This window comes from Ornithorhynchus anatinus, chromosome 15 (genome assembly GCF_004115215.2).
Source record: "Ornithorhynchus anatinus isolate Pmale09 chromosome 15, mOrnAna1.pri.v4, whole genome shotgun sequence".
Taxonomy (NCBI): domain Eukaryota; kingdom Metazoa; phylum Chordata; class Mammalia; order Monotremata; family Ornithorhynchidae; genus Ornithorhynchus; species Ornithorhynchus anatinus.
The window spans coordinates 18,078,511-18,103,030 of record NC_041742.1 but is presented as its reverse complement, the minus strand read 5'-3'; the positions used below and the strand labels follow the sequence as shown (position 1 = coordinate 18,103,030).

The following is a 24,520-nucleotide window of genomic DNA, read 5'->3' as shown; positions in this document are numbered from 1 at the left end:
ATCTGGGTTGTCATTTAATCAATCAATATTCTTTGTGTCCAACACATATATGTCAAGGATAATTTTTCAAGGAAAATTAATACAGAGGCTTGAAACTGAAACAAACTCATTAAGAAAGTTTTCTGCCCTCAAATATGTGCTTTAAGCGTTCCGCATTATCACCGTTACTCTCCTGCACCATCCCATTAGCAGTGCACAGAAAAAAAACCCCTGAAAAGTGGAAATATCACCTTCCCTTGGAGAATTTTAATTATCTAAGAAATAGAGACCAGGGGAGTAGGAGATAAGAGTGTTATCCAACAGGAATAGAGACCAGCTTTTTAAATAGACTGTTCTTAATCCCATCTATTATTCTGAGGTACATAGCCCGTCTCACACATGTAGAGCGGCTCTGACATAAATGCAGGTCACCTCTTAACAAAATAAGGGGACAGAAGTGCTGTGAATGCTGGGGTGGTGCAATTATTTTTCACTCTTTTGTCTGGTTCTCAAAGAGAGCAGTTTATTGCTCCTTTGGGCAAGAAAACAGGTGGAAGAATAATTCCAGTCCACGCTTAGAAAATGGGTGACCATACGTTCTGCTCTGAGTGGGAAAATCCAAGCGTACAAGACCGTCCATTCTTGAGGTACGTTGATGAGAAGTGTTGGCAAAATACCACACAGGAGATACCAAGCTTGAAGCAAAGTTTGGGGAGCTGTAATGGGATTTATTTTTAGAAGTAACATGGCCTAGTGGCAGAGTAAGCGCTTAATGAATGCCATAGCTACTGTAATTATTTATTGAGTGCCTGCTATGTACGATGAACTTGGGAAAAGACAATAGAAACAAGACACACATTCCTCACCCTCAAGGAGCTGACCCAACTCCTTCAGAAATCCAGCACTTCAGTGAGGTGAGGGATGTTTCGGTTCCTGTAAAGTCCCAGAAGCTCTTGTACCAGAAAGGAAACCTAGAGAAGCAGCATGGCCTAGTGAAAAGAACACAGACCTCAGTGAGAAAACCTGCGTTCTAATCCTGGGTTTGCCAACCAGCCGCTGTGTGAGCTGGGGCAACTCACTTTACTCCTCTGTGCCTCAGCTCCCTCATCTGTGAAAGGCAGATTAAATACATTCTCCTTCCCACTTCCCTAGGAGATCTAAGTGGGACAGGGACAGTGTCGAATCTGATTAACTTCTATCTACCCCAGTGCTTAGAGCAGTGCTTGACAAATTTTAAGTGCGTAACAGATACTGTAATTATTATCATTATTGCCTACCTAACCAGCAACTCCATAAACTCAAATGAGAATAATCTACAAACATTCTTCTTCTTTTGAGGTGTATATACCTATAAATCTGTTTATTTATATTGATGCCTGTTTACTAGTCTTGATGTCTGTCTCCTCTCTTCTAGACTAGGCCCAGTCTGGGCAGGGACTGTCTCTATTGCTGAATTGTACTTTCCAAGCATTTAGTACAGTGCTCTGCCCACAGTAAGCGCTCAATAAATAGGATTGATTTGAATGAATGAAAGTACAGAATTTATGGAACGAGGGAGAGAAACCCCATTCTGATCCATGTTATCTCCCCAAGCCTCACAATTACGGAAGAAACTGAACCCAGAAGCAATATCCTCTGAGAGGGGTGTTTGGGGTTCTGATGGTGTGTTTTCCATCATACCACGGATAGGGATGGAACAGTCAGATTTACTAATTTACTAAGTGACTTCCAGAATCCAGATCTTCGGGTGATGTCAGTCACTTTCATAGGGTCTCTGAAAATTATTTAGAAGTGTTAGGGCTATTTCTACACCTGGCACACTTAAATACCACAATTATTATTTTCTTCTTCCTATCGGTATTACTGTCCCAGCATCCAATTCCATCACAGAGATTTTTGGCCCTGAAGGTCTTCCTGACACGTCAAAGGCTTATCCATCATTTATAATGGGTGACGCCATCATTTGATAGAGGGAAAGAGAAACAAAAGGAATTTTTAGCTGGGGAAGGGAGAAGATACTAGGATCGTTTATTCCTTCTTCTTATAAACTCACTGAACTAAAAGTTATATATTATAAATCATTAATGAATGCTAATGTCTGTCTCCTCCTCTAGACTCTAAGTTCGTTCTGGCAGGGAACGTGTCTACCGACTCTGAATTACTGCACTCTCTCAAGCACTTAGTACAGTGCGCTGAACATAGTACGCGCTCAATAAATACCACAGATGACGAATGACCCATTGATGAACATCACGCAATTGCATTTACTTTTTCAACATCTCTTACAATGTAAGAAACTGCCAATGACTGACTCCATTATCCCAAGGAATTTTTATGCCCTGCAAAATTCACTAGAACCGGTTCTTAATACAAGCTGTTATTCTTTCCCTCTGAGTTTTCAAAGCCCCTTCTTGCTTTATTACTTTCCTGTTGCTGTGTGATTTCATCCATCTTCTCTCTTCTATCCATTTCATTAGATCCTTTGTTCACCTTTCTACCCAAAGTCCTCCTTTTTTTACTTTCTCTGTGACTTCCATCAGTTACATCGCCGTCTTATCTCTCGCTTGATTATGCTCTCAGTGTTTACTGCCCAAACCTGCGGTCTGTGTCCTTCCCTTCGCAGTCGCTTTGTGCCTTCTTTATCTAAAGACTTATATCGTTTCGATTTGCTTGGACAGAAGACTAAGATGGGGGATACAGGCTGCAATTTGATTAATTGAAAATGGACTTTCACAATTCAGTTGTTCTAAGCACAATGGCAAAATGCTGAGGGGATCATTTTCCACATTTCTATTTTACCATGGTCAGTCTGCTTTGGAACTTTGACAATGTCTTCTCCTTGACTCTGAGTCCTTCAGATATTTAAAGTGTACTAAGAAATCACACTTCATTAACAAGCAAAGGAGTGGAAAAATAAGTCCTCTCAGATGGTTTTGAGGTGCTATGGCGGTTTAGCCTGGAGAAGAGAAGGCAAAGACCGTAATTTAGCGTGAAATAGGGTGTCTAGGAAGAAGCTCAATAGACTGAATGTATCGCACACTTACTGCGCTCTCCAGTACGTCAGAGTTAGGAGTCACGTTCCCTGCCCGCAACGAGCAGCTAAAGTATCCCCTTTCTCCCAAAAGTCCAAACGGAATGGAAATGTACTTCACCTGCAGCAAAAGGGAACTCTGTTCAAGAACAGGAAGAACATTTCGACTGAAAGGGGGTTCTAACTCGATTACGGAAGACAACAGCAAGAAGCCCTAGAACCTGCTACTCAACGAGGTAGAAAGAACGGTGCTTATTTACAAACTGGGTGCTTAGAACAGTGGTCCACAGCTCTCAGAAACACCATGGCCTAGTGGACAAAGCACAGGCCTGGGAGTCAGAAGGACCTGGGTTCTAAATCCCAGCTCCAGCACTTGTCTGCTCTGGGACCTTGGGTATGTCACTTCATTGCTCGGTGCCTCAATTTCCTCATCTGTAAAATGGGTATTAAGACTCTGAGCTCCATGTGGGACATGGATTATGCCCAACCTGATTACCTCGTATCTACCATCATGCTTAGAACAATGCTTGATACATACAAAGTGCTTAACAAATACCTTTAAAAAAAACAACAAAAGAAATCAAAAATCTCTGGCCTAGAAACAGTACCTCTGATGAAGACAGCAACAGGGCCTCTATGCTGCTCAAGCTGAAGACCAGAGACTAGGCTTAAATCAATGGCATAGAGAATGCACCTCCTTTTCTGTTCCACCAAAAAAAAACCAACCTACTTTTATTTTCACAGTGGTGTTCAGTAGGTTAGCAAATGTCAAGATTCGCAGTTGTTGGAAAATGGAATGAAGGTTAAAGATGAACATTTATGTTTCCAAGAACAGCATCAGATTCCTAAAATGGGAGGGTGAGGGCGGGGGGCTATTATTCTCTTCACCATTCTGTAACTTCAAGAAAATGTTTCCAGTTTTGATGAAAATCTGACATATACAACAAAATGAGGGAAAGCTATTCTTCCAGATGGGTTATTCGATGGTCCAAACAGTTGGAGTAATGCTCCCTGAGCTTTCACTGATCAATCACACGACGAAATTCAGAGTTACATTTTATCTTATAAATGTGTTGATATGCCTCCTTGCCAGAAAGAATGAATCATGAATTACCGTAGATTTTGCATCTTTTTGTTGCTAAACCCTGTTTCACGAGAAAATTATTAAAGAGGTCGAATGACATATAGTATTTTAAATTGAATCAAACTGTATCAGAGAAGCAGCGTGGCGCAGTGGAAAGAGCACGGGCTTTGGAGTCAGGGCTCATGAGTTCGAATCCCAGCTCTGCCACTTGTCAGCTGTGTGACTGTGGGCAAGTCACTTAACTTCTCGGTGCCTCAGTTCCCTCATCTGTAAAATGGGGATTAAGACTGTGAGCCCCACGTGGGACAACCTGATTCCCCTGTGTTTACCCCAGTGCTTAGAACAGTGCTCGGCACATAGTAAGCGCTTAACAAATACCAACATTATTATTAGTTGCGTCGTTAAATTCGTCTATCCTGTTTTTGTGTAGCTGGCCCAACGCGGGACCCAATTAGCGACTTGAATGTAGGCCTTAATCGGAGTGAACCCGATTTCCGAGTGCAGTCTGGAGCCTAGCACACACTGGGATCGAAAGGTGTTTTTTTGCTTTCCCCAACCTGCGGCTTCACAGCCTCCAGGAGGCGGAGGGATCTGGGGGAAAGAGCATACGCTGGGAGTCAAGAGCCCGAGGCTCGAGCCCCAGCTCTGCCCCCGACCTGTCAGGTGACCACGAGCACTTCACTTGGTCTCTGAACCTCAGTTTGTCCACTTGTAAGAGTGGTAGGATAATACCTCTCCTAACCTCACAGGGTCACTGTAAGAATAAAATGAGAGGACAGATCTGAAAGGACTTGGGAAATATTTTAAAGGGCTATACTATGTGTCAGCGACTGCTCTAAATTCTGAGGTAAGTTGTTTTTTCTTTTTTTAATGGTACTTATTAAGTGCTTACTACGTGCCAAGCACTGTACTACGTGCTGGGGTAGATATAAGGTAATCAGGATGGACACAGTCCCTGTCTCACATGGGGTGCTGGGTCTCAGTGTGGCTCAGTGGAAAGAGCCCGGGCTCGGGAGTCAGCGGTCTTGGGTTCGAATCCCAACTCTGTCACTTGTCAGCTGTGTGACTGTGGGCAAGTCACTTAACTTCTCTGTGCCTCAGTTACCTTGTCTGTAAAATGGGGATTAAGACTGTGAGCCCCATGTGGGACAAGGGACTGTGTCCAACCTGATTACTTTCCATCTACCGCAGCGCTTAGAACAGTGCTTGACACACAGTGCTTATCTGATTAGCTTGTATCCCCCCAGCGCTTAGAACAGTGCTTTGCACGTAGTAAGCGCTTAACAAATACCAACATTATTATTATTATTTTACAAATGAGGCAACTGAGGCATAGAGAAGTGAAGTGATTTGACCAAAGTCACACAGCAGACAAATGGCAGAGCCGGGAGAAGAACCAGGTCCTTCTGACTCCCAGGCCTGTGCTCTATCCACTAGGCCATGAGTGGAAAGAGCTGGGCCTGGAATTGAGGTGACCCTAGTCTCTAAGCCCAGCTCTGCCACTGCCTGCTGAGAGGCCTTGGGCAACTCACTTGATGACTCAGGGCCTCAGTTTCCTCATCTGTGAAATGGGGCTGAGAAAAACCGTGAACCGATGGAAAACAGCAGAGAAGAGGAGCTGTTCTCTTAGAAGCTCTGCTTCCTGGCAGGGAGCGATCGATTTAGAAGATAAAACTAAAAAGCAAACTGGCTCCCAATGGCTATGATTCTAAGAGGCCGAAGACTAAGAAATGGGATCACATGTGGGACGGGGGCTTGTACGTACCTCATCACTTCGAACAGTGCTTGGCACATAGTACGCGCTTCACAGGTACCGTACTTATTATTATTAGGCCAAACTCAGTCCTGATTGGGAGGAGTGAAGGTGGAGGAAGAATGCAGGCAAGGAAATCAGCAGCTCGCATCATCTGGCCGGATTCACATACCAGTCTCCTTCTTTGGGGTGTTCTAAATTGGAAATCTGGCAGCAGACTGTTCGGGGTTCTCAGTTGTTCCATCGTGTGTATTTGTTTGCATAATATAGTAGAGCAGCAGGACAGAGTAATTACCGCAATCAGTCTCTGAACACATTAATCTGCACTCAACTGCAGGGAGTAAATGAAGCGGAACGAAACCCAATAGAGAAATATTTCTTTTGTTTGTGGCTAATCTCATACCGGGTTTAAATCGGGCAGGGCCGGCTTATAATTTATTGTCTGGTTTCTTAATGAACGGGAATTCAACCACAGGTTAAAAACGTGTGGTTTGAAGAGGATTCTTAATACTGGATTGACGGCAGCTAATGCACTTCCCATTATAAATAGCGATCCTGCCTCTTCTGTTTGTTCGCGTGGTGTCTAATTTTGGGGAATGACAGCTTTCTTCCAGTAAAATGCTAACTTGTCTATGGCATTGGCAGGCAGGAAAATTTCGAAGCTTGTGGAGCTTTTTCCGGGCTCGTTCTGACATTCTGCTCGGATCTGCTTTTTCTCCCCCTTCCTCCTCTCTTCCTGAACTGCGCTTGCACCGGTATCCTGTCCCGATTATCTGGAAGAGTCGGGACCTTTGGGACCGGATGCAGCAGTCCAGTGCGGGCCCTCGTTCACGTCCACGTGACGTGGAAGGGATTGACACGCGCTGGTCTAAAACACTATGCTGGCAGCCACAAGTAGCGCCCGCTCTGACCTCTTCAAACCCAAACCTATACCTAATCTATCGTAATCTATCTATAGATAGATAGAGCTAAAAGTATAGATACATCCACGTTACACACACACACCCCTACACTTTCAGCAGCAGCTTCCACTGAGCAATCGAAATACATAACAATAATACTAGTCGTATCTGTAAAGGGATTCCTTTGTGCCAAGCAAGATTTAACTTTCTAAATGCTGGGGCAGATACAAGATCGTCGGGTTGCAAACAGCCCCTGTCCCTCCTGCGGCTCTCAGTCTTAATCCCCAACCTACAGATGCGGTAACAGAGGCCCAGAGAAGTGAAGAGATTTGCCCAGGTCAAACAGCAGATATGTGGCGGAGTTGGCATTAGAACCCACATCCTCGGTCTCCCAGGCCTGGGCTCTTTCCACTAGGCCACGATTCTGAGAGTTGATCCATCCAGGAAATCCCTAGGCTACTTTATCTCTAATCACTGGAATCAAAGTTGAGCGCACACACCACACTGTAAGCTTCTGATTCCATATAGTTCCACCTTAACCAGGTGATATCACACCACGGTCAGCGTGGCCCAGTGGAAAGGGTTCACGATCAAGAGGGAGGGAATCTTCGTTCTAATCCCGGCTCTGCCACTTAACTGTTGTGTGACCTTCAATATGTCACTTGAATTTTCTCTCCCTCAAGACCACGAGCTCATTTTGGGCAGGGACTGTGTTTGTTTATTGCACTGTATTCTCCTAAGTGCTCAGGATAGCGCTCCACACAGAAGTGCTCAATACGTAAGGCTGAATAAATGGATTCCGTGCCTCACTTTCTCCATATGTAAAATGAGGATTAAGTACCATTTTTACCTCCCCCATGTGGGACAGGGGCTGTCTGCTCGGATTGTATTGTAACAACACCATTCATTCATTCATTCAATAGTATTTACTGAGCGCTTACTAGGTGCAGAGCACTGTACTAAGCGCTTGGAATGTACAATTTGGCAACAGCTAGAGACGATCCCTGCCCGATGACATTCTCAGTGTTTGACTCATGGTAAGTGCTGAACAAATGCCACCTTTTTTACTATTATTGTTATTGTTAAAAATCATATTTATTAACAGTATTTCTATTACCATCGTCCTTTCTGCAGGTGAATAAATATCGCTGCGGTACCACAAGAAAGTAGAACAGCACCCGCTTCTTTTCTTTCTCTAGTTTACTCAGGATTACCAACGCAAGCACATACCAGGCTGCTCACCGATTCTTTTTTCATCACCAAGAGCATCCCAGCCAAATGTAGCAGGCAGGCTCAGTGGAGAGTGCTTGCAGTTCCTGGTACTCTGATGGAAAAGAGCGGAGAAGAGGAGCTATATTCTCTTAGAGGCCCTGCTTCCTGACAGGGAGCGATTGTTTTAGAAGATAAAACTAATAAGCAAACTGGCTCCCGCTGGCTATGATTCTAAGAGGCCGAAGACTAAGAAATAGGATCACAAGCGCAACTAATGTCCAAAAGAAACATTTGGGAAAGAATGATAAAATAAAGTTATGGGGAAATTAGATCTAGGTGGATACGTGGGACGTCCTAAGAGGGAACAATTAAAAGACACATAATTCAGGTGAGGCCTAATTAAAACATAGCAGGCAAAGAGGGAGATAAAATTCAATTTCGTGAAGCCCTAAAATCTCTGTAATGGAAAAAGCTGCGTTAGGGGACTGTGATGATATCTCTTAGTAGTTATGGCAATGAAGAAAGGGAGTGTGAAAAAAGATAATATTTTGCCTGTTAGCGCTAGCAAGGAAGAGATAAGGAGAGCAAAGAAATCGGATGAGATAATGCCAACAAAAGATGGTAAAGAGAAGAAAAGGGGATTTAGAGATGCTGAATAGGGATGGGGCAAAAAGAATTACTGGCAGAAAGGATCTCACAAATAGTGAAGAGATGTGACAGCTCTCAAGTGGCAGAGACTAGATGTATTCTCCAGAATTGACAGGAGGATGTTAAAATTAGCAACTACGAGGTGTGCAAGTATATACCCCCCATTCGGATTTCTAGATTGCTATGTTATTCTATTATTTCCCCTATCCCAATCTACTTTAACGTCTGTCTCCCCCACAGTAGACTATAAATTCTCTGGGGCCAGGGATTGCATCTACCATCTCAGTTGTATTAGCGTTACTATAATTAGCGTTCAGTACAGAGTAAGTGCTGAATAACTGTCACTGATTAATTGATCGTATTTACCACTACGATAACCACCATCATCATTCAATAGATAGATCACACAGGCACCCATCTTGACACATTAAGTAGGCTTAGAAGAAATTAACGCCGGCCTACAAATTGTTTCAAATCCAAGCCAAGGAAAGGAGAGATGAGCAAGTAGATAACTACCAAAAGCCAGTACTGACTACTTATAAAGTACCTCAACAACCCAATATGGAAACTCTGCTCTTTGGATTTCCCCATCAGTGGATGATAACGGAGGAAGGATGAGTGGCTGCTTCTCTCCCTGAAACTATTTACGGTAGTGTGACTGTGGCTGCTGTTTTGTTTTTCCTTGAAAAACATCCATCTACTAATCAATCAATGATAATCAGAGTGCTTACTGTGTACAGAGCACTGGACTAAACACTCGGGAGCGTACGACAGAATTGGTAGACACATTCCCTGCCCACAAAGACCCTACAGTTTAGAGGGGGAGACAGGCATTAATATGAATGAAGACATCTAATTGTTCTTTGTGAGAACCAGTTAATATTAGCATTATTCACATCCACGGCTAAAGGGATGACTCAGGGTGAATGGACTGCAGCAATTTCAATTTGCTTTTGCCTGTGCTTCCAGTGTAGTGTGATTTACTGAAACCGCTTAAATAGCCGCTCGTTCAGGTCACCATCATTTCAGATCACGAGCAAAAATACCCTGAAAATTCCTCATTATCTACGCACATTTCGTGCAAAGCCAGTCTCCTAAATATTCTACTCATTTCCAAAGTCTCTTTAAAGTAAGGTAAACGGATGGGCCATTGAAGCAATTACTGAATCTCCACTATTTTATTTTTAATTCAATGAGGGAGCCACCGAAAACTGATCTAAACAGGAGAGAGTGTACTAAAGGATAATTAGTCGCAAAGATACTGAAAGCCACACCTGTGATTACAAAAGTAAATCAGGAAAGAGAAACAGACAGTTAAAAATACATTTCATTACGTTAAAAAGTCATTTCTGATCTTGACCAACGCAAGAATAAGGTTGGGTGTTTAATAAGTGCTTTGACACGCTTTGAAGTGTTTTCTTTCATACTGGGGTAATCAAAGGATTAATGACCCTCAGGAACTCTTTCATGTGCCATCATCGTCTCAACTACCACCAGGCAGTTGAAAATCCTGACAAATCCCGACTCGCCTATCCCCTTTGTCTCCTCACTGACTTCTCCGCGTCCAGTCCGCACTTCACTCTCCCACTGGGATCGTTTTTCTACAACACTATTTGATCCGTCAATGGTATTTATTGAGCACTCACTGAACGCAGGGCACTGTACTAAGCGCTTGGGATAGTACAATATAAACAGTGGGTAGACATATTCCTTGTCAACAAGGAGCTTACAGCCTCTCTTTCGTATCCTCAAAAGCACGGGGATACAATAGATTGTGAGCCTTATGTGGAATCGCCTTATATCTACCCAATCAATCCACCCATGGTAATTATGGGTGTGTGCCAAACGTTATAGTAAATGCAATCCATTCTTAGCACCTAGTAAGCACTTAGCATATAGTATTAATTATTATTATTAGAGCTTTCACAAGTCACATGGCCAAGCTGCTTTTACTGGGACAACCCATCGTGTATGAAGGCTGATTGAAATGCACTCAGAACATTATGGTTTGGGGCTGAGTGCAGTCCAGCACCATGGCTTTCAATGTCCACGCTGTCTGCTTAATAGCCTTATGAAGCTACCAGAACATGATTGGATTTCCGGTTTGGAAAGGTGATTCGCCATACACCTAGCTTTAATCAGCAACTCAACTGCCTATCCTAGAAGCAAGCACCCAGGAGACATTAATTTTTCCACATTTTTAAAGGCTACTTTGTCATTTTTTCATGCATTTTGTTAAGCGCTTACTATGGGCAAGACACTGTACTAAGCACGGGAGTGACACAAGCTAATCGGGTTGGATACAGGCCATGTCCCACATGGGACTCGCAGTCTTAATTCCCATTTCACAGATGGGGTAACTGAGGCACAGAGAAGTGAGGCCAATTGCCCAAGGTCACACAGCGGACAAGTGACAGAGGCGGGATTAGAACCCAGGTCCTCCTAACTTCCAGGCCCGTGCTTTAGCCACTAAACCAATGCTGCTTCTAAAGTTCTCTTCAAGAACATTTGACTTCAGAATGGTTCTACGTCTTAGTTACTGCCACTTCCTAAATCAGAATTTTCTGATGGCTAATAGTTTTTTAAAATTACAATTCTTCTTTTAAAAAAAACAAACAGATTTGCCTCTTGCCAGTCTTTCCAGGCAGTTCATCAGAATCCATAACTCTCCCTGAAATGAAGGGGAACCAGGATTCAGATGAGATCATGGTTGGATTAAGGGGAAGAATGATTCAAAATAGGGCTGCGATGGTGAGTATGTTCCCATTATCATCATTTCTGCCGTTATTTTTGCTGATTTATGGCTTGGCCATAAAAGCCCTTTCAGAAATCAGAATTAGGGGACCGAAGGAAAGAAGCTAAGTGAATGACACCCATCGCTATTGGCCATTAGGCAGGCTAAATTCGATCTCTAAAGAGGACAGAAGAATCGGCTGCAGGAGGCTGGGAACCAAAGATTTGAAGCCTTGCGTAAACCTCTTCCCTGCAACTCTGTTTTCTCCTTTATGAATTAATCTACCGACCAAGCAACCATATATCATAGATACAGCTGCTTTTCAAATAGGGATTATTTGGGCCAGAACACATTTCTCAAGATGGCATTATTGTTTCATTCCAATATAAACCACAGAGTTCTTATTCCTCTGGAAGATTGCTGGGTGTCTATTAAGGGCAAGGGATTGTGGTATCTGTAAGGGCAGCCAATAATAAAAGCAATAAAGAGGGAATAACTCAGAGTGCCAATGGCCCCAAACTCAGGAGGAGAAACGGTAGAAAGAGGGAAAACAAAGTTATCGATGACATTTCAAAATTAGGGCTTGCTTCGGCAAGATCTGTCAAGGGAAAGATAGAGTCGGTGCAGGAATGAATTATATATAAATACAAATAAATAAAGTTCCAGTTGTAACCAGCTGGGATTCAGTCAGTTAAGTGAACACGGCCATTTCCTATTGTCAGAAAACAAGTGTCTTGCTTCCTCCTACCGTACGTTCCACTTTAGGGCAGGGTTAAAGGTGAAAAGGCAGGGAATGTGTTTGAAAAATATATCAAAACTTCCTTCTAGGGTAGTCGACAGAGAATTATTTTAGAGGAGTAGATGCAAATGCAAAGAAGTCATCCAGTTTTAACAGACGCTTTTGATCAGTGATCTTGTCTTTATGGGAACAACTGAATACACGATGAACAATACGGAATCCCCATATTTCCTAGCGACGCTGATGTCTCAACCTAATGAGAAAGGAATATGGGGCCACTGGTTTGGATCCTAAGTTCCACGGGATGATTGTCATCTGTTGGGTTTGGGCTAAGGGTGTTTTTTCCTGTAATATTGAATGTTTGAGTGTAGCCCCTAGTGGTCCATGTTTCTCCGATTGACAACGAATGGTTGTATCGTACTCTCCCAAGCACTCAGTTAGTTCAGTGCTCTGCACGCGGTATGCACTCAGTAAATATGACTGACTTTGGAATGATGATTCACATATGCTCATATTTGTTCCAGGCACTGTACTAAGTGTGGGGTGGATAGAAGCTAATGGAGTTGGACACAGCCCATGCCCCACACGGGATTCACAATCTTAAACCCCATTTCACATCTGGGGAGACTGAAGCATACAGAAGGTAAGTGACTTCACTAAGGTCCCATAGCAGCTCCTCTTCAAAGAGAGTTAATTGATTTTAAGCATCTTTACTTCCACGAGTAAGCAGTCAGATTAGCTTGATGAGTGGCAGTTTTCCCTCTTCTTTCCACAGGAAAGAAGGATTGGAATAGAAGCTCTTTGTGGGCAGGAAATGTGCCTGCCAACTCTGTTCTACTGTTCATTCCCAAGTCCTTAATTCAGGAATACAGTGCCCTGGACATTGCAAGTGCTCAATAAATACCATTGATGATGATGAAGTACATCAGAGTGTGACTTTAAACTTTAGCTAACAACCTTGCCGATATGATGCCTGAGTTCTCAGATTCCCAGTGGGAAATATTTATCCCACTGGTGTGAAACTAAGCTCTGAAAGTGGGGATAATTAGGGACAGGGAGCTACAAGACGCAGTCTTTTTTTTCCAAGAGTCTAGAAGAGGTAAGTAGGTAGAAGAAATATTGCCCAATCGTCATCAGTGTACCCTATTTAGATCTGAAGCCACCCACACAGAAAGACGGAAGCCAGAATTTTACAGAACAGGTCACTTCATTTCTTTCATCTCATAGAAAGCATTCAATTTACATAGATCCTGTTACGTCCAGGAATCACAAAGGCTCAATGCCAGTTCATTATTTTTGTCACTCAATCATCGCAAAATAGAACATGCTATTAATATGCTATTCACAGACACTAAATGCCAGAAATAATCTGGGTGTTAAATCAAAACTCTTCCATTATTCATGGTCTTCTCGTTGAATAGTATTCCTGGCACTCCTAAAGAAAACAACTGGCATCTCCAGTCTAGAAAGTCAGCCAAGCTTCTTTTTCAATAAATGTTCCTGATCCAACTGGGTTTCCGACAGAGCCAGACATAGAGAAGGCTGTTGATAAATGTAAAGTGTTGGCTGGTTCGGTTAAGAATAATAATAATAATGATGGCATTTGTTAAGCACTGTGTGTCAAGCACTGTTCTAAGCGCTGCGGTAGATGGAAAGTAATCAGGTTGGACACAGTCCCTTGTCCCACATGGGGCTCACAGTCTTAATCCTCATTTTACAGATGAGGTAATTGAGGCACCGAGAAGTTGAGTGACTTGCCCACAGTCACACAGTTGACAAGTAGCAGAGCTGGGAATAGAATCCAAGTCCTTCTGACTCCAAGGTCCTAACTAGTAGGCCACACTGTTTCTTATGTACCTTGTCATGTACCTTTACAGATTTGACTAGACATGGGCATAAAAATATTCCGAGCTAGACTAAAGATGATGCCTAATCCAGGCTGGGCTTTACGATGAGCTGATTCTTTCCAAAGTCTAAAGAGAATGGACCGGGGAGGAAACCCTTTGTGGACTAAGTCAACATAATGGTGGGCACCCTCAGGAGGGGGATTTAAAATAAAAAACAAAACATTTTATGGCACGGTTCTGCCATTACAGAAAACCACGGCTCATTTCAACCCCACTAAAATCACATTTCCTGGAGGAAGCCTGCCCTAAGTAATCTCTCAACTCCCCACCTTACGTCCCCCCTCCTGCGTCACCTATGCCCTTGTGGGACGGGATCGGGTCCAATCCTATTTATTCGTATCCACCCCAGCGCTTAGTATAGTGCCTGGCACAAAGTAAGCACTCAAGTTCCACAAGTGGTATTATCAATCAGTGGTATTTATTGAGCACTTATTGGGTGCAGAGCTGTGCTAAACACTTGGGAGAATTCAATGCAATAGATAGGTGTGTTCCCTGCCACAAGGACTAGTGGAGGAAACGGATATTAATACAAATAAATAAATCATGGCTATGTACATAAGCACTGTGGCGGTTATGCGGGGAGTGAATATATAGTACAGATCCAAGTCACCAAAGTACTCACCTCCATCCTCCAAACACTTATGCGTACATCCTAATACTCCTTTGCATTTCCCTACAACTGACTTTAATATTGGCCTGAGGTGCTAGACCATAAGCAGCTTGAGGGCAGGGATCGTTTCTACCAAAAGTATCTTTGTGTATTCTCCCAAGTGCACAGTACAGTGCTCCGCAAACAATGAAAGTTGAAGGTAGGAGGTTCAAGAAAAAACGTGAGGCTTGTTACCACAGGCAATCGTGCAAGGAGCAGTGTGGCTTAGCGGTTAGAGCACTGCCAGGGAGCCAGAAGACCTGGGTTCTAATTCCGGCTCCGCCACTTGTCTGCTGTGTGACCTTGGGCAGGTCACTTCACTTCTCTGGGTCTCAGATACATCATCTGTAAAATGGAGATTAAATCCTATACCCTCTTCCTCACACTGAGTCTCAGGTGGGACAGGGACTGCGTCCAATCTGCTTTCCTTGTATCCATCCCCGTGCTCAGAACAGTGATGGACCCATACGGAGCAAGCGCTTAACTGTCATCATCCACACTATCCTCATCATCATCTTTTGGGGGTAAGGCATCTCTTTTCCACTTTTCTGCCACATCCCTCACGTCCACAGCCTATCACCTAGGAACGTGGCAGACATGCTGCCATGTGAGGCCGCGGTCCTGACTCTGAGGCTGGGATCGGGGACAAAGAGCTGGACCCGCCGCCATAGGCAGTTCCGAAGCGACACTATCACGAGAACAAATCCCTTAACTGTCCGTAATTTCTCTACATCTCCGTTTCCTCATCTATAAAATGTGAATACCTGCTCTTCCCCTGAGAATGCGAGCCCCACGTGAGACAGGGACGCTGTCAGATTCACTTGCATCTATGCCAGTGCTTAGCATTGTGCTTGTCACATAGTAAGCACTCAACATATACCTCAATTATTATTATTATTAGGTGGAGAACTAGGGGGACCTCAGCTTTCTTCTCTGCACCTCTGGTGCCTATTGGGTTCCCACAGACAGAATTGAGCCCAACCAGTTCAAAAGACTCGACCTGAACTAAATCTCTTTTGACAAGTTTGCACCCATTAAAAAGGTGCCTAATGGAGAAACGTCAACCCATAAAAATACCGCAAGTTTTTTTGTCGGCAGTAGCTCTGATGCTTGGAACAAAGTCCCCTTTTCCATATCTGGTTTTCCCATTTTCCAAGTCTCAGAAAGGATAAGGTTATTCGCATTTCCATCGGATGCCTCCTGACACACGTGCACTGACATATTTCTTTACCTGTTCAGACTTTGATTGGATGATCCCAAGCGCCGTATCAAGGGAACGGCTCATCTGCAAGAAAATTAAATTCTGTCATACTCCTTTGTTTGGTTCCACATTGTGATAAACTAATCAAAAAGTGGATGAATTTTTAATGAAAGTCAAGAAACAGTGAAATTCAGGGAGTCAAAGGAAATCACAAATAGAAAAAGAATGTCCGTTGGTCACTGATCGTTTTGTTTTTTTCCAGTGCTTGTTCCTTACAGTTTCAGAACCGACTCCTACCATGCACAAGTCCCTCGCTTATTTTCTCTTGGTTAATTGTTTTAAATAAATTTGCTGTGAGATGCCAGAAAATCAAAAGGTTTGGGGGTGGTTTTAGGTTTTTTTGTTGTTTGTGTATAAATACGGCCAGCCTGGGGAAATGGGGGAGAAATGAGACTGGTCAGGTGGATGTTCCATGTATATCCTGTGATCGTAGCAGAGGAAAACGATTTTCCTTGGGGCCCACCTAGAAATCAAGGGCCTGCGTGCCCACATGCACGCACTCAACACCACAAATGGAACAAGTGCCTAATGTCGTAGCGGATGGAGTATGGGCCTTGGGGGCAGAGGACCTGGATAGTAATCCCGGCTCTGCTACTTGTTGCCGTGTCACCTTGGGCAAGTCGCTTCACTTCTCTGTTCTTCAGTTCCTCATCTGTAAGATGGGGGTTTAATACCTGATCTTCCTCCTTCTTGGTCCTGTATGTCAGGGACTGTGTTCAACTAGATTACCCTATATCAACCCTGGTGCTTAGCACATACAAAGTGCCTAGCAAATACCAAAATTATTATCATTCCCTCTTCTGACCCACACCTGCCCTTGACTGGTGGATACTTTTGAAAATGCTAAATCATAGGATGGTTCTAGTGCCACTCTTATTTATATTTTTGGATTGAAATGAGCTGGCATCTAGTTAGAGAAAGATGGCTAATGACATCCTTATCAATCGTTTGGTATATGGAGAGAGAGGCTGCGGTCAAGTCTGCTTGGAACAAAACTAATGGCTGCTTGGACAAAAATCCCAAATTAAAATGTATTTCCAGCAAGCCCTAAATCCCCTCTTGGCTGAATTACTGATCAGCCGCTTGGTGGTCTCCTGTTTCTAATCTTTTTATTGGTCTATCTTATGGAGAGCTGCATATTAAAAATAAAAGTGACATTGTTAAGCGCTCTATGCCATGCACTGGGATAGATACATTATAATCAGATTGGTCATATTCTCCATCTCACAGCCTAAGGGAGGGAGAACAGGTAGGTTTTAATCTCTCTTCTACAGATGAGGAATCTGAGCAACAGAGAAGGTAAGTAACTTGCCTAAGGCCACACAGCAGGCAAATCTTAGAGCTGAGATTAGAAGCCGGGCTTTTGACTTTCTAGCCAGTGCTCTATATCCCAGACCAGGCTGCTTTGAGGAGTTTATGCCGCTCCTGATGTTTAACAAACCATCTCTGTGACATACCAGTCATAACGGGACTGGGAGTCAGAAGGATCTGGCTTCCAATCCCAGCTCCGCCACACATCTGTGTGACCTCGGGCAAGTCACTTACCTTCTCTGGGCCTCAGTTACCCCATCTGTAAAGTGGGGATTAAGAGTGTGAGCCCCATGTGGAACAGGGACTGTGTCCAACCTGATTAAACTTGTATCTACCCTAAAGCTTGGCACATAGTGAGCACTTAAGTACCATAATTATTATTAGTATTAAGAAATAACACCCTCTCCTCAAAAGCCATGTGAGTCACCTACACAGTCCAACCCCATTTGCTCATATCCACCCCAGCATTTAGTAGAGTTTAGCACACAGTAAGCACTTAACAAAGACCACGATTATTATTATTATCACACACACTGGGAACTACCCTCCTCTCCTACCACCAGCTCCTACTTGGAGACAAGTAGACAAACCCACACCTGCCAGCAAAATAGCTGTGCAGATGAAAACTAGCAAATCTCATTACAGAAAGAGAAACAGAAGATGTGGAGGCAAGAGTGACAAGTAATTAAGGCTTCACAATATGGGAATCTGAAGCCAAGACTAAAGGAGCTGGTACCTTTTAATGCAATGGAAAAGGCTGCTGAGGGCAACTTAATATCTCTCACAAGACACTGTGGATCAAGGGTCTTAAGGTAGGTTTTGGCTAGCCATTCTCTGTCTTCAAAGTGGACTGAAACAGATAGTGGTGGTCAGAGAGGCAGAAAGAGAGGTTTGAATTTGACGTGAGGAAGACATTCCTGACTGGATAGGTGATTAAATTCTGAAATACGTTCCCCAAAAGAGGTTGCTGACTTTTCATCTCTGACCTTTCTAGATAGGTAAGGAAGAGAGGAAAGGAATGACGCGAGTTAGTGAGCAGATTGATGTTTTGCTGAAAGGGAACTAGATCAGTAGAGTCTGGGTGGAAGCAGACTAGGACTTTGCGTGGCTCTTTGGCCCCACTCCATTTTGATTCCTGCCATCTTCCAACTCTCTCCTTCCTCATTCGTTCACTCCCATTTGTGGAAGTCCTCTGTGACTCTGTTCCCTCATCTGTAAAATGGGGATTAAGACTGTGAGCCCCACGAGGGACATGGACTCTGTCCAACCTGATTGCCTTGTATCTACCCCAGCTCTTAGTACAGTGCCTGGGACATAGTAAATGCTTAACAAATACCCTTTTAAAAATCTCCACATAAGTAGCATTTCATGCAAAACCACTATTCAAAGAGCCTCCTAAAAGTCACAGCTTTCCCCATCTTCAAAGCCCCCTCCAGGAGGCTGCCGCTTAGTGATCTTCAATCTTGCCATTTTATATCCCTTAATGGCCAGCCCGCTCTTCTAGGACCCTTATCATCATCATCATGATTATGGTATTTCTTAACTTACAACTTACTTTTGTAAGTCCCTTAGTAGCCACACCTTAATCAGCTTGGACACAGGCCTTGCCCCAGTGGGGCTCACAGTCTAAGTAGGAGGAAGAACAGGTATTGAAACCCCATTATACCTTTTCTGCCTCAAGACGTTTTCTAGGACGTGTACTTAATTTTTTTAATAACAGCCATCGGATATTCATTCATTCAATAGTATTTATTGAGCGCTTACTATATGCAGAGCACTGTACTAAGCGTTTGGAATGTACAAATCTGCAACAGATTAGAGACAGTCCCTGCCCTTTGACGGGCTTACAGTCTAATCGGGGGAGACAGGCAGACAAAAACAATGGCAATAAATAGGGTCAAGGGGAAGAACATCTCATAAAAACAATGGCAAATAAATAGAATCAGGGTGATGCACATCTCATTAAACAAAATAAATAGGGTGATGAAGATATATACAGTTGAGAGGACGAGTACAGTGCTGAGGGGGTGGGACGGGAGAGGGGGACTCGCCAGCAAGGAATGACGTGGATTCTATTTGGGCTTCTTGACCGTCGATAGGCTATGTAACAGCTAGCTGAGGAGTCGAATGATGTGGGGAAGAGGAAAATTAGAACTGGTGAGAGTTTACAGAAACTTTATTCTTTCAATATTTTTATTTTTTATTCGTTTTCTCTCTGTTCTAAACATTTACCATGCTTTTCATTTGTACCCCACAGAGTATCATTAGTTAAAACTTTCAGAAGTGAATGGCTATTATTTTTATGAGAAAAAGATATGTTCATTAAAATGTGATTCCATCCTAACAGTTTTCTAAATAATAGGAGCTAATGGAACAAATTGGTTGGAATTTTCACTTATTAAACCAGTGTGTGTATATAAATATCTATATCTATATATGCATGTGTGTGTGTATATAAGAAGCAGCGTGGCTCAGTGGAAAGAGCCCGGGCTTGGGAGTCAGAGGTCATGGGTTCGAATCCCAGCTCTGTCACTTGTCAGCTGTGTGACTGTGGGCAACTCACTTCACTTCTCGGCGCCTCATTTACCTCATCTGTAAAATGGGGATTAAGACTGTGAGCCTCACGTGGAACAACCTGATTACCCTGTATCTACCCCAATGCTTAGAACAGTGCTCTGCACATAGTAAGCGCTTAACAAATTCCAACATTATTGTTATTATTATTATTATAAATATGTACAGGATTTCTATGTGAAATAAGGGGCAGGGGTTAGTAGTAGAAAAACAATATTTGTATTTGAGGTGACTTTTTGGAATTATGCAAAGAGGTCTCACGAGTCATGAAGTAACTTTGCAATGATTTTTTTTTAAAGTTCAATTTAGTCCTCAGAGTATTTTGACCCCAGAGAAAATCACTGTTATTAAATTCTACTGTAAATGAGAAAATCTCTCTCAGTGACTTACTCAAATATTAACAGTGCTCCCATGTATGCATTACAACTAGAGTATGTGGAAACATCTATTTAATCCCTCTAATATGCATCAAATGTTTATGAAAATACATGATGAGTATTACAGGCACATTGTCAAATAAAAATGAAAGAAAGGGGTATTCTTGTGAATTTTTAATGGGGCAATTAACACTCCAGAGAAGGAGAGAAGCATAAGAGAGGAAAAGGAATGCAACTTGCATTTTTTGAACAGTCCACTGTGATTTAATCTAAAATGCCAAGGTAGACCACAGAAAAGTAAAATCAATAAAGTATTCTTCAGTAAGTCAAAAAGACTAACAATTTATTAAACTTTCAATTGAGCTGAATTTGAAAAACAATGCCTTCGAGAATAAATTAAGGATGATACTAGAAGAAGAATTAACAGCAGAACCAGGGGGAAATATAATCTAGTTTGAACTGATGGAAACTGGGAAAAAAAGGGTGAGGAGGAGAAGCCTCGGAAAGAACAATAAAGGATTGAGAATAACAGCATAAATGACTGAAATGTAAAACTTCAAAAGCCACGGGATTCTCGTTGCGTAGAGGGGAGTCGACAGAAATAATCGGGGTATTGTCAAGCACTTACTATGTGCCAGGCATGGTGCTAAGCACTGGAGGAGGCACTCACACGCTACTGATCGATAGATATAAGGTCATCATGTAGGACACAGTCAACATCCCACACGGGGCTCTCAATCAAAGTAGGAGGGAGAACAGATATTGTATCTCCATTTTACAGAAGAGGATACTGAGGCACCGAGTAGTTCAATGGCTTGCCCAAGGTCACACAGCAGACAAGCGGGGATGACCGAGTTAGAATTCACTCCAACGGCTGCCAGGCCTGTGCTTTTTCCACTAGGCCACTCTGCTTCCAATATAAAACCAGAATCAATGCCACGGTGCAGTAACGAATATTTGCCTATCCCCACCTAGGCAGGATGGAGGAACTCTGGCCAGTTGCACATCCACCTTTAGAGTCACAACCTCGCACACCGTTCAAGTCCCACCATCACATCAGTCACCTACACTGTAAGCTCGTTGTCTGCCCACTCTGTTGTACTGTCGTGCACTGAGCACCGTAAATGCTCAATAAATACCACTGACTCACCTTTGAACTCGCACAATTCTATTACCAAGCTTCTGAGGAATCAGCATGGCCTGGCGGAGAGAACCCGGGTTTGGGAGTCAGAAGGACCTGGATTCTAATCCCAGCTCTTCCACTTGTCCGCTATGTGACCTTGGGCAAGCTATCTCACTTGTCTATGCCAGAGTTACTTCATTTGTAAAATGGAAATTAAGACTGTGAGCCCCATGTGGAATAGGGGGTGTGCCAACTTGATTAACTTGTGTATACCCCCGTACTTAGTATAGTGCTTGATACCTAATAAGTGCTTAAATGCCATTATCATTACTTTTACTACCTGTGTGCTTTCCCAGAAGCATCAGTTTAGAAATCTGTTTGCTTGTCCTCTCCCAAGTGCTTAGATTAGGGCTCTGCACAAAATAAGCACTCAATAAATACCATTAATCTTTCAACCTCTATCATTCTATTAACTACGCGCTCTCCTGTAAGCACAGATTCGGACCTGTTGGCCTGTAAGGGATGACCCATAAGGGATGCAGAATGCAGTGGAAAGTAGGCTTTGCAAACCTGGCCCTAACAGCAATTACATAGGATTACAATAGGTTATGTGTGATTAGCCTAAGGAACCATTTTCTATCTGGACCATATTATCTGGCCCATGCTGTTTTTGGCTAGTTTATACATTTTTTACCCCCTCCTAGAAATTATTTATTAGACACTTAAAATCTGTCAAGAAAAGTAAATACTAACGATTAGTATTTGCTTACACTATGTCAAAGTACTGGGATAAATACTGGGGTGGATGCAAGGTCACTGAATCCCACACAGCCCCGTCTCATACAGAGCTCCCAGAAGAGAGAGAAAAGATTTCTTATAAGCATTTTACAGATGAGGATACTGAGGCACAGCAAGGTCACACAGGTCACACAGCAAACCACTACTACTAAACCAGTGGTGGAGCTGGGATCAGAAGCTGGGTTTTTTGACTCCTAGTACAAGGTTCCTTCCATTAGACCCTGGTGCCTCTCCAATCAACTAGGATACTGAAACAAGGAGATAAGCTCACTGTGGGCAGGGAATATGTCTGTTGTATTATTCTCTCCTAAGCACTTGGAACAGTGCTCTGCACAAGGTAAGCACTCAATACCACCGACTGATTGAAGTTGGTGGAGGAGGGCAGATTAAGCAAACTGAATTCCCCAACGAAATGTTTCCTAAAAATACTTCTTCCTTTCCAGAGGGGTAGATCATTGAAGTATTTCTGGCCCAGATGGCAGGGAAAGGCTATGTGGGCAATGACCCTGCAGCCCTTCCTCTGAATAGCAGCATCTTCAATGGTATTTATCAAGCGTTTACTATATGCAGAACACTGTACTAAGCCCTTGGGAGAGTATAATACAATAGAGCTCAGAGACCTGTTCCCTGCCTACAATGAGCTTACTGTCTCTGTAAACTTCAATAGATGAACTTTTTCTATAAAATTTCCCATCTCTTGGCCAAAAGGCAAGTTAAAGTTTTCCCCAGAAATTCTTTAATCAAATAATCAATGGTATTTATTGAGTACTTACTATGTGGAGAGCACTTGACTAAGCACTTGGGAGATGACAATACAACAGAATTAGCAGATGAATTCCCTGCCCATAATGAGTTTATTTAATTAGTCTTTCTCCAACTAGCAGACTAAAGCAGTTCAGCGAGGCAAGATTATCTCTCTATTGTAAAGATATATTTAGGAAATTCATTTTGAAATAAAAAGATTATGTATTAAACTATCTTGTTGGCTGCCAAAAACTCACAGGAAGCAGAAGAGCACACATAGGTCATAGAATAGAGAATGAAAAGCAGATAATTTCTTACCTGCCCTATTTTAAGGAAGAAATAGTCTCCTACTAAGAAGCTTGAAGTTCTTGTGTGTGTGCTTCAAAAATTAACCAGTAGGGACTCTTCTAAATTGAAATCTATAAACAGCAATTGAAATCGTATTTTCAGCCTGCTCAGCTACAAATTCTTTTTAATTGTTTGTATTGACCTTGCTTTTCCAAGAAGAAATTTTCTAAGAAAGTGTAATCTTTCCTGGAATAGAAAAGACTTCATTAGACTTAATTTGCACAATCAGGGATCATAAACAGATTATCATTTGCATTGCAAAACTGGTACACATCATTAAGGTTACATTTGGTATGGTAGTTATAAGAAATCGTATTTAATTGTATCAGTAGCCTAAGGTCAAACGGTATAATTATGGCATAACTTTCTATTCAAAAGCTTAATTGTTCATCTGGATACTATTGTCCACTTTCAGAAATGTATTCTGACTTCTGATTGCAGATTCCACTTTCTACTCCCCAGCAGTGCTCACAGCTGCATAATTTCACTGGGTGTAGCTTGTGAGAAAGAAAGAGGCAACAGAATTCCCAAGAGGATAACATAACGACTTGAAATGGAGTATGCGCAGAGCAATGAGGACAGAATAAATCTCTTAAAGATCTAGGGAAGCACAGGGACTGCTGTAAATGGTTTACCTTCCTTTTTGACTATCCGTAAAAATCATCCGAGACATTTTAAGGGGACTTTGGTACTCATGGATACAGGAACAGACTTTCTTTTTTTAACAGATTCTGACACCAATCTCTCCCTCAAAAGAAATTACTTTTCATTGTAATCCTTCCCTGGATCTCACTTTTTAGAATTCCAAACAAAACTCAGTGAGTGGAATGGCAGATTCAAGAACAAGTTCATTTACTTGACCATTTTGTGTACACAGGGGACAGTGGAACGGAATCAAAACGGGTTTCCATTCAAAATCGGGATTGCCTAGACTATAAATTCCACGAGGGCAGGGATCATGTCTACCTTTTCTTTTGACCTTTCCCAAGTGCTCTTAGTACAGTTTACTGCATGCAATAAACACTTAATAGCTCTGATTGATTAAATGCTGGCTATGGTGAATCTTCAAAAATAACTAGAATGCCCTGCAAACTGTACTGCAAGTTTCACTTGGTTCAGAGACGAACTTTAAAGTTGGGAGATGTTACTAAAAGCACATGGGCTCCAAAAAGCCTTCCCCAACTGATCCCTTCTCCCTTCTGTGTCCCCAGCATTCTCTGACTTCCTGGCCCCCAGGGTTGACTTCCCTCAGGTGCCCTTCAATCAGCCACAACCAGTTCTGCCAAGAGTGATTTCACTATGCATCTGGATTAGAATGACTGTCATCCAACACTGGGGTCAGTCTT

At 42.7% G+C, this 24,520-nt stretch overlaps 1 long non-coding RNA gene across 2 annotated transcripts in view; it reads right to left on the bottom strand.

Annotated features, from left to right (window-relative positions):
* LOC114817015 overlaps nucleotides 1–24,520 on the bottom strand; it is a 63,004-nt gene that overhangs the window by 19,769 nt on the left and 18,715 nt on the right. For both annotated transcript variants that reach the window (XR_003764851.2, XR_003764850.1), the window contains exons 3-4: nucleotides 15,870–15,923; nucleotides 846–968 (exon numbers count right to left, since the gene is read on the bottom strand). This is a non-coding gene — a long non-coding RNA (uncharacterized LOC114817015). The remainder of the gene's footprint in view (nucleotides 1–845; nucleotides 969–15,869; nucleotides 15,924–24,520) is intronic.